At 27.9% G+C, this 11,800-nt stretch overlaps 1 protein-coding gene across 4 annotated transcripts in view; it reads right to left on the bottom strand.

Moving 5' to 3' along the window:
- The window catches only part of LOC108693558 (leucine-rich repeats and immunoglobulin-like domains protein 2), a 119,425-nt gene that overhangs the window by 49,756 nt on the left and 57,869 nt on the right, over window positions 1-11,800 (bottom strand). The window lies entirely within an intron of this gene.

Here is an 11,800-nt window from a genome sequence, read left to right as displayed (position 1 = left end):
TTACATATAAATGTTATAACTAATAATAATTATAATCAACAAAATGAGGAAAACACATTTTTATATAAAAATGTAAAACTCCGAAGCAAAATTGTTTAAAAGAAAAATATATTTCAATATCTTAAAGCTGTTATTCCAAACTACAAAAGAAAAAATAGTTGCACTGTCGACTATTCAAAAAGTTATTACATGAGTAGTTATTACATGAGTAATCCGAAAATGTCATTTTTTTGTGCATAAATAAGTATGAATTGAACGATTTATTGCAATATAGATTTTAAACAATGCTATATTAATATAGATCTATATTAATATAGATTTTAAAAATATAGATTTTAACAATTTATTATTGATATTAAGTTACAAAAAATTATTACATTATGTAATTAGAAAAAACATTTTTGAATTTTGGTTTGAATATTTTTGAATTTTATATTGATTATATTTTTTGAATATTATTTATAATGTTTAATACAAATTTTTTTATTTTCAATTTCTTTAATAGTGCATGAAATTTTTAGATAATTGAGGATTAATTGAAAATTAATTGAAAAGAAAAAAAATAAAAATTTTTTTTTGCAAAATTATACTCCATATATGACCGATGTTTCATGTTCTATGATGAATTTTCGAAATTTTCTCATCGAAGAATATGTACAAAATTTATTTCCTAGATACCAAAGTTTTTTAGAAAAAGAATATAGACCATTATTTAGGTCAGATATTTTTAATATTGCAAAGAAAAAAAATACTGAGAACATGAATAATAAATAATCGTGTACATTAAGAGTCTAAACATTTATTCTGTGTGTGTGTGTGTGTGTGTGTGTGTGTGTGTTATATATGATTTATAATTAAATTCAAAATGCTGAATCACAGATATAGAATAGAAAAAAAGATATCCAAAAACATTTTACTCGCTTATAGTTTAAACAGGCGCAATAAATTGTTGACTATTTGCAAGAACGTGTTCGCATACATAAGTGCTGTTATTGATTCCAATGTAAATATTGAAGCGGGGAGATTTTGCGCATATCCAATTTCAATTAGATGATTACTAACTTGCCGAGATTTGCTTTAGACAAACGGTTGATTGTTATTACCGCTTCTTGGTGCGTGGCGATGAAATACGAATATTCGCACTGCACCCTTTCTTCAATCCTATATACACAATTACAGTCTCGCGCATAGGATGCTATACAATGTAAATTGCATCGTGTATACAGGGTGTCCCAGAATGACTAATATTTCGCATGCTGATAGAGCGAACTAAACTGAATCAAAAAATTCTGTACCATTTTCGCAATAATTAACAAGATATTAATTACTAAAACTCACCAAATATTGATTTTCAATACTTTTTTACTCAAGTACTATCTTTATAGAAAAATAGTAAAGGACAAAAATTACTAAATTTTTTCTCATAGAGCTCTAAGAATTTTTTCAGAATTTTTTATCAATTTTTTAGTACTACATTTTCTTATTAACAACTATTTTAATCAACATGAAAAAATACGGTACTAAAAATTTCTGAAAAATTCTCAGAACTCTATAAAAAAAATAGTAAAGTAGTTTAGTCTATTTTACCAGTACACGAAATATTTGGCGGAAATATTCTGGAACACTCTATATAATCGAGAATACAATTTTGCATGTTTAGAAATAGAGACATTACATGGGATTAGATGTTTTATGAGATGTAAATGTGCATAATGCGGAAACATTTTTTGAATTTAAACCTTTGTTTTAAAACCTCGAAAATTTAAATCTATGATTTTATAACATGAATGATATACAGGATGTGCAAAATTCGCTATTCAAAATTGACTACTCAAAACAAGAAAATTCTCAAAAAATTAAATAAAAAAAGTTATAAGTTATAAATTTTTATTTTAAACTCTAATTTTTAGATATGAGGATTTAAATATAGCCAAACCAATTATGCAGTCAGTTTCGACAGCCATTTGTCCAGGAGTAACGTATGCGGTAATATTAGTGGGAGCGCACCTCAGCAATATTCACAAATAACTGTCTAAACGTAATCTTTTGTAATTGATCACCATTATAATCTAAAAAATTATCACTTAAAATAAAAATTTACACGTAACTATTTCACTTAATTTTTTTAGAATTTTCTTGCTACAGTATTTTGGGACACTAAGTAGAACGAATATTGCATAAGAATAGTTTTTACTCGAAAAATATAACAGATTTAAAATTAGCAGGATTATTATCATTACACATTTTTATTACTTTTGTACATTCTATAAATTGTTCAGAATATACAAGGCATTTCTCTGAAAATAAATCTGAAGAAAATACGTGGCATTATTAAAACTTTTTTTTACGATACATAAAAAGTTAAATATGTCATTAAAAGAATACGATCCAGCAACGTAATACTATGCCGTTTTGAAAATGAAAAACTTAAGTGAACATTCTATCTTAACTTCATCCCTTTAGGAATAATCGTAAAAATGATATAAACAAATATACGAATTTTAATGAATGCTTAGCTAACTATTGAACGATTTTATGTTAAAAACCATCTTGATTTTTCCAATATCTTCCAAAAGAGGAAAAAGGCATGCTTGGTTTAATTGCAAACTGATGCTCGCCTTTGCGAAGCCGATGATATTTTAATTCAAAGACAGCTCTGTAATATTAGGTGTAGTAAAAAGAAATCCATTATTTTTCCATTCAATTTCATGCAAAAATAATGGATTTCTTTTTACTACACCTAATATTTCGTCTAAACAAAAGAAGTTTATATATAAATTAAGATCGATGGATTTATATGCGTAAACGCTTTATTGCTCGAGATGCTTTACTACGAATTGTTTGTAAAGATGGTTCTATTCGATTTCAAATACAATCTTACGAAATAGAGTGTTTTCGTTCAGTGAAAACATTTTACAGATATATGCTTTTTTCTTTGAAAGCAGATTTTCTCATGTATGAAAATTTTTTCGAACTACAAATTATTTATTATTTATTATATATATAATATACAATATTCTCTATATAAAGGCTTTTATCTTCTTTCAATAAAATAAAATTTATAATTAGAAGTTATGCACTTTCCAATTTATTATCGCTAATAAAAATAAATTGGAATTGTATATCGAATTAATAAAAAATAAAAATTATAAATAGCGTTAATAAAATTCTTTCGCAAAAGCAAACGTTCTTGCATTATTCTTATAGAATTACATTTTATTTCTGCGATTGTAGATAACATTGTTGATTAAAACTATTTTTATCTCTCGTTTTGCATATTATCACATTTACACTTTAACGCCGCTTGCATGAAGCGCGGAATTTCTTGTTATGTTTTTATATATGTTAAACGCTGTGATTCTAATTATTCATACATCAAGATGCACTGCAGTACAAAAAGTGCACTGAAATGTACTTCCGCGACCCATTTTTGCATCACAGTATAAAAGGGAAGAATCTACGCGAGGATTGCAACGAATGTTCGATTGATTCCGCCTTTGAAGTTTTGTGAATAAGAAAATTCGATTCAGGGTTGCCATTTCTTCAACGTGCGGAACATTAATATTATTTTTCTTACAAATTTAAATAGACATTCCTCAAAGGCAGCTATACAATTTTCCGTGTTCCCGGAAATAAAAATATTTATGAAAAATTTTAGTTATTTTCGTTCATGCTCTAATTACTATATATTGCGAATGCTACAAAAATCGAGGAACCTACGTGATAAATTTTCTAGAACGGATGCACTAAATGCAGCTCTGTCTCTTTTCTGTGCAAACAAGTTATACTACCGCACAGTGAAATTATTGCAAGGCATTATTTCTTGTAAACTATTGTAACCGCGCCGACAGAAGTAAAAGTTACTGCGCACATTAAAAGAAATTGAGCTAACATAAAAACATATCTATTCAGCTGTATTTTAATTGTTACGTTTTAAAGCTTGAATTAATGTTTACATGTTTTTTTTCTACTGAATTACTACTTTATAGCTTTGAATTAATAATTTTAAAGATAATTATAAAATCTTTTTAGATATCTATTTATAAAAATTGTTTCAACAAATGAAAGAGATAGACTGATGCTTTGGTCACCAATTTAAACTCATTAGATTTTTCTCCATGTGAACATATAAAAAAATTATATATTTAATAATAACAAAAAATTATACTTAATAATATCTTATTGTTAGACTTTTAAATAATCTATGGACTATGATGTGATTTGAGATATTATCATAAATTGCATGCAAAATATATTTATAAAACTTTAGAGTCTTACTTATACATAATAATGTGCACAAAACAGTCAATCTTGTTATATTAATTAAGATTCTGATAAATTTGATCTAAAAAATATAAATTAAAAATCTACTGTAAAATCTGTCAAACATTCTAGTTGAAATAACCAGAATTCAATTGCAATAATCAAAAATCTGATTTATATGATTATTATAATTCATTTTGTTTGTACTTCTTATTGGAAGTTCTGTCTCTGTTCTGTGCAAACAAGTTATACTACGTGGAATTATTGCAAGGCATTATTTCTTGTAAACTATTGTAACCGCGCCGACAGAAGTAAAAGTTACTGCGCACATTAAAAGAAATTGAGCTAACATAAAAACATATCTATTCAGCTGTATTTTAATTGCTACGTTTTAAAGCTTGAATTAATGTTTACATGTTTTTTTTTCTACTGAATCACTACTTTAAAGCTTTGAATTAATAATTTTAAAGATAATTAACCAGAGCATTTGTCTCTACCATTATTATGTATAAATAAGATTCTAAAATTTTATAAATATATTTTACACGCAATTTAGGGTAATAGAATTAATGATAAACGATTACGATAAGTATATGAGAAGAAACAATTCCACATAGAAAGAACATTTTGCTTAATATGATGCTGACATTGACAGCCAATACGGAGAATGAGATCATAAATGCCAAAATATCTTTCATCGATGCCACTTTTTCGTATTTGTTTTCCTTTCATGGAACCGATAGATGTCCGAGAATCGGTGTATGTGCGTGCGTGCGTGCGTGTATGCGTGCGTGCGTGCGTGCGGTGTGTGTGTGTGTGTGTGTGTGTGTGTGTGTGTGTGTGTGCGTACGTGTTTTACATCTGATCACCTATTGTGCACGATTTTTAAGAATTCTACGTAACATAATTATTATTAGATCTATATATCTCGTTAAATTTTAGATATTTCAATAAAATCGTTCTTTCTGTGCAAGAATAAATATACATAAAACTGCAATGAATTCTTTTATTCATTAATTTTACAGAACGATTTTATCATATATAAAATGGAAGTTATGAGAGTTTAAAGCACAAGGATTTTATAATTATCCCGTATAATTATAGAAGAGAAATGATGATTTCAATTATGTAAATTTTCTTTACATCACGTTGTATGCAAATTATACAAAGTTATAATAAAGTGAATATTATCATAACAGTTCTCTCTGCTGTTACTCTTAGCAATCTTACATTTTTAATTAGTTCAATTTAAAAAAAACACATAAGAATATTAATATTAGTATCGATAGCGGGTACACACACACACACACACACACACACACACACAAGATTACGAATGCTAACAAATATCGATAACAATCTACAGATTCTCAGTTAAGCAGAGGAATATGGAATATAGCGATTCACTTTGATGAACATAATGTACAAAATAGGTCCTAAAGGCCCTTAGTTAGAGCTGCTCGTTTTAACGATCAAAGGATGGAAACAGACGGTGCTTGATAATACGGATTCAAAGGTGGTTCATGACAATCAGACTGCACATTTGGAAGAGTAGCAGATTCCAGTTGGGATTACAATAGAAGAGAGTATCCGCTACCGTAAAGACTTATACCGAAACGTATAGAACACCTGTAGCACTGTCTAACCTTTTGCCCCGCAACCACATTTACACTTCACTCTCCTTCTGGGTCAGCAGTACTCTCACGTATCGATGGAAAAACGTGTACGCTGAAATAGTATTTCGAATCCAAAGGAGTTAGCTTTACGGCGAATCTCAAAATTTCAATAATAATACGTATTTCGAGTAGGAGCCAATTGGACGGGATCTAGCTATGGATGTTAAAAAGAGGCATGCTCGTTTACGTGAATGAATTTGAACGGTAATATTGGATATCGTGTGCTGCGTTTGATCTGACTTTTTGCAATTTAATGTTGAAAAAAGAGAAAATACTATACGCACAGGTATAAACTGATCAATGTGAAGATTACTCGAACGTTTTTAATCGATTTCAAACATGCCCGTAAGACGAATTCTCATTCATTAAAATTTATTTTAAAAAACTTAATTTATTATGTAATATATTATACGGAAAAAAATAGATTGAGTGGTACAACAAAGAGCTTATTGCGCGAATTTAACATTTATAACTAAGAAGATTTGATGGTTTAATAAATCGCTAATGTTATTCAGCTGTTAACTTTGACATTTTAACATATAGAAAACTGATTATCTATATTACGATTATAGATTTGCTGAATCAATGTTGTTTTTTTTTTGTATTACATTTGGTATTTGTAAATTATTTCAATAGTAATATACAATGAGCTTTATAATTTGAAAATTAATATAATATTTGTTTATAAAAATTTAAGATAATTCAATAATTTCCAAACTAGTTCCAACACAAAATTTCTCAGTACTTATCTTAAAGAGAAAGTCATTTTGCGGATTTCAATCTCTGCAAAAAAATAACAGAAATCTGCAGGATGTGATTGGTCTTAGTAACTTTATGTAATTTCACGCTTTAAAAGACAGCTTGCGGAAATGCAAGATAAGTGGATTTAGCCACTGCAAGTCATGAGGAGAAAAGTCTTTTCACAGATATCAAGAAAGATTGCAATGAATTTCGTTCGACAAAACGAGAAAATTTAAATAAAAAAGAAATTTATTTAAATATCTGCATAATTTTTGCCGGCGCCGTTACGGATAAAAAATTTATTGCGTTCAAGCATAATAATATTATATCTTATAGTAAAAGAATTTACGGAGAGAAATGACATTTATTCTTCGGAAATTCATAACGACAGGCGATATTGGCGATATTCTCCAGCGATTTTGGATCCATCACAATTTATTTCATTCTAGTGATAGCAACATGTTCTTCGGATAGGAGTATTCATGTAGACGGACGGCAAAAAGACCATGTAATATGATATAAATAAGACAAGTTATTGACGTATTACGATTAAAATTGCAATCGAAACCTCTTTTAACATTTCGATCAAAAATGATGCAAAAATTCACCTACAATGATAATTTAGTTTCCATTTCTTTTGATTCGTATAATAATGAATACGAATACATGTCTTTTCCAAAGCATAGAAATTATAAATTATAAATAGGAATAGAAATTGAAAATATAGAAAAATAAAAATTATGTAGAAGAAATTTTATAATATATATGTACTGCAATATGCTTTCATATCTTATGTGTACAAAAAATTAAATTAATTTTGAAAGTATTTTTTGACTTTTTTATTATTTAGCAGACTGTGAAATCTCTGCCTTTTTTGCTTTAATTGAAGAAAATAAAATATATTCAGTACTATATTTTATTGAATATCATTTAACAAAATATAATTACGAATTTAGAATGTTACACATTTTAATTTTTTACATTAATTTGCATTAATTTCTATAAAAGACTATTTCATTACATAGGAGAGATAGTATCTATTAAAAGTGAAAAAAATTTGCTTAATCGTGTGAAACATAATTAATCACATTTTATACAAAATCTAATGTGATATGTAATATATTAGAAATCAAAAAATATAAAATGCCTATGAAAGACAAACTAGCCATGTGTAATAATATTTTTATTCGATATAACGATGGTATCATAACATTCCAATCTTCGTTTAGAATTTTCTTCAGTATACTGATAGAATTAACGATTTACAATAATTAATAATGCATCAAGTTAAATTATAAAGATTCTTTTCTTTTATAAGCATTTTATATTTTTTTAATTTATTTTTGTTAGAACCTTAAATTTATTTAATCTATATATTATAAACAAAATTTAAATTTTATCTTTTTATTAGATCTATTTTAAATTTTATTATTTCATTTAACTGGTACCTTTGCGTGCACGAACTGACGTATTCGAAAATTTAATTGTATGAGAAGGTTTGCTATCTTACACGATAATTTCTGAGCAAAGTTCGTGCAAGCAGTATACGAATGTAGTGGTAGGTCTTCCAGATCTTTCTCCGCTAGCCGAGAAAATCACGCGGACAATGTAAAGTAATGAGATTTCGGCGAACAGGAGATCCGATGCAGTGGAAGTAGCTTTTCGCGATTCCGGATTCTCGTGGGATTCAAGAATTTATAAGAGGCTGTGAGTCAGATAAATCGTATTGGAACAAGAAAGTAGAAATGTATTGCCTAGTTTTCAACAAATACGTTGCCCAGTGCGCGGAAAAAATCGATTGCATTCTAAATATAACTATACCTATCGAGAAATTACAAATTCCAGAAAATTATTGATTTTATTTTTCCTTTAATATTAAACCCAAATTTCTGCTTTAATTTTGATATTTTTTTATAAGATTACTATTTCAAATATATCTTTTTAAAATATTCCAATGATAATTTATATATGTCTATTAAAGAATATTTAGAAGAGAATACAAACGTAATAATACATAGTTCAGCATAATGCTCCAAATGAAATTATCATATTTAAATTAAATAATATTATAGGAATACGTAAAAAGAATAATTCTAAAGTATTAATTGCACATAAAAATATGCTTATTACATTTATTTTATTATTAATCACTGATATTATTTATTATAAATTAAATATGAAATTTAAATATAAATTATTATTTAACTGTTACTAATTTAGAAATTTTAATAAAAATTTTAATAAAAAGGTATGAAAAAAAGATATACGAAATAAATACAAATATTTATCCAAGCTATTTTATCACACTCAGTCGTATATTGATGACAAAGTAAAGAAAAATATTGACAGTTACTTTGAAAATCTTAATTAGAATTTATTTTAAACGGTCCATTAAAAGAGTCTTGGCTGAAAACTGAAATTTAATCATCCGGCTCAAAATTACATTTTCGTTTGAAAGGAGTAGTTGTAACTACAACTTCTGCTTCTCTCTCTCTCTCTCTCTCTCTCTCTCTCTCTCTGCGCGTTCTCGAAGACATGCTCGTTACAGTAACAGCACGTCTAGACGATTAACATTACGACTTGGAACATAGAAATTGTTGTAATTATTTCAGTGTCGACAAGAAGAATTGAAATCAATATAAATCAAAATTATAATACTCTTTTTACAATTGATGTAAAAATCTAAAGTAAATAAAAATGATCCTTGAAAATAACTTTATTAATTTTTAAGTGAGTAAGTAGTAACAGTATTCCACACTTAATTAGCTTGAAAACCTTTTTTCAAAAGAGAAAAATAAAAAATATCAGAAGTTTTGAAGTTTATTATTTTTTACATTTCTTTATCTTATAAGTAATATAAATTTAACTCTATATTATTAAAAGATATAGCTAGTATAAAAATTTTATCTGTGTCATTCTGTGTCAAATTTATCTATATAAAAATTAAATTTCAAACAATAATTATATGAATTTTTTTTTACAAAATATTTGCGTTCTGATATTTTCTTAATTATAGCGAAGAAATGAAAGCATTTTTTCAAAAGAAAATAATTGTGCAATAATTTAGAAAAAATTGTTATATTTCTATTAAATAAATGATTGTTTTAAATGAAATAAAAATTCCAAAAGAGAAAACGTTTGCAAATATTAATAGAAAAATTGCAAATTGATAAAAGTATTTTAAAAGTATTCAGATGTATAACTGTTAAGAGTTATTTAGATGAATATGATTTTTTACTTGAAGTAGATATTTATCAAGCTTCATACTTTTAATTACAGCTTCATTTTCAACGAGGAATACGCGTCTCTTTACAGCTTTTAATATGAAAGGAACTTTTGCAAAGTTTTAATTGAATCTAATACCAGAAGTAAAGTTGAGTCTCAGTTAACTGGCTTTTCATCCAGTCGTAAGATGAAATTACAGAAATTGGCAAGTCCAATCTGCATACGTAGAGTAAAACCGCAGTGAGTAAAATTTGCGTTTATTACACTCAACTTATGATCGTGACAAACTATTATAAATGCAATTTTTGAAATACAATTTCTACGTATTAATTCACTGAAAAATATCCAATCTATTTTTTAAATAAATACCTTTGTAACCGTGAATTTGAAAAAAAAAATAAAAAACATAATACACTTATTGTTAGTGACAAGCTTCAACATCATGGATTACACCAAGTGGAAATTCTGCTAGATTTTCGTACCACCCACTGTATACTAATGCATCTCTAAATCCTCGGATCATAGCATGGTTGGAAACATAAACGAGATGTAGTTTGATGGCAGACAAAGCACCAGGACGTGGTATGAAACTATAATGGGTCCTACCATGAATGACTGATCGGTGATTCTATTCTCTTCCGCTACGCTTAGCGCGTGATACCACTAATATCGTTAAACGTCATTCGTACCAACGTGGATTTTGCCGAGGTTTTAATAAGCACACTATGCGGCGAAGTGCACATTTATATAATGTTAGGTCTTCACATAATCATAATGTGTTTCGGAATAATTGCTTTGATTAATTGATCCTGTTTGCCGCAACGTCGGATCTGGCAGTGATGTGGCAGAGAAGAAAAACGATGCAATTTTTTCAATATATGGATCTTTCATAAGCATATTGTAAGTTTGAACATATATTATGTAAGCTACACCATTTCAGGGCGTATTTGAAATTCGACGTTACGACTTTTCCTTTAAATCACGTACTCTTTCGAGATTACTTCACGGAATCGAATGTCAAATAGATCTAAAAGCGTCCGTACTCTCGAGACTTATACGTCGCATATGCACCAAGTCTTTTGATTTGCATTTTCATTCCTTTCGTGCCAACAATTCCGAATGCAGAAAGGGTTCGAATCACCTTTTACTTGATTTATTAAGGTGCATGTTTCGTTTCAATACACTAAAGACGCTTTATAATACGTCTTTTATTGAAATTTGAATATCGTCACGTTAGCATGTTCTCATTTGCGAAAATTCGTATTCCTTAAACTAAATGTATTCCTAAAACGTTCCCGAAGACAAATTTACGATTGTAAAAGAATCTTTATTCGAACTTGTCAATATAAAGATGTGACTTTTTAAAAAATTAAATTAAATATATTCCTTATTGTTTTCAAGCAACATATCTGTTTTCAGAATTTCTCTATTTTTTCTTTATTTCAATTATTAACGTCTATTTAGCTGCTCCCCCCTCCCACTTAACAAAATCTTAATGACTGAATTATATAATAATGCGCTATTTATACGTTCTCAAAATCCGTAAAAAAAAATTTTTTGCGCTCATTTCGTTTAGCTAAAAAATTTTTTGAGGGGGAGGCTCTGAGTAGAGATTGTCAATCATCTCCCTTCGTGTCGATTTGGAAAATAAAATACAGGATTTATGCGCTATTTATGTGTTTTCATATTCACATAGTTTCTATTTTTGCGCTGAATCCCTTAAGGCACAAAGAGTCATATTCCCTAAGTCGTTTAAAATTGCAAAATTATAACTGTGCAAAAATATATCTTCGATTTATGTGCTATTATTTCCAAGCAATCATTTCAATTTTTGCACTGCAACCTTTAAAATCGCCGGAATTGGATATTCTCCTAGAATCATCAATTTGGCTCTT

The sequence above is a fragment of the Atta colombica genome, unplaced genomic scaffold, assembly GCF_001594045.1.
Source record: "Atta colombica isolate Treedump-2 unplaced genomic scaffold, Acol1.0 scaffold92, whole genome shotgun sequence".
Taxonomy (NCBI): domain Eukaryota; kingdom Metazoa; phylum Arthropoda; class Insecta; order Hymenoptera; family Formicidae; genus Atta; species Atta colombica.
This window is presented reverse-complemented; position numbering and strand designations above follow the sequence as displayed.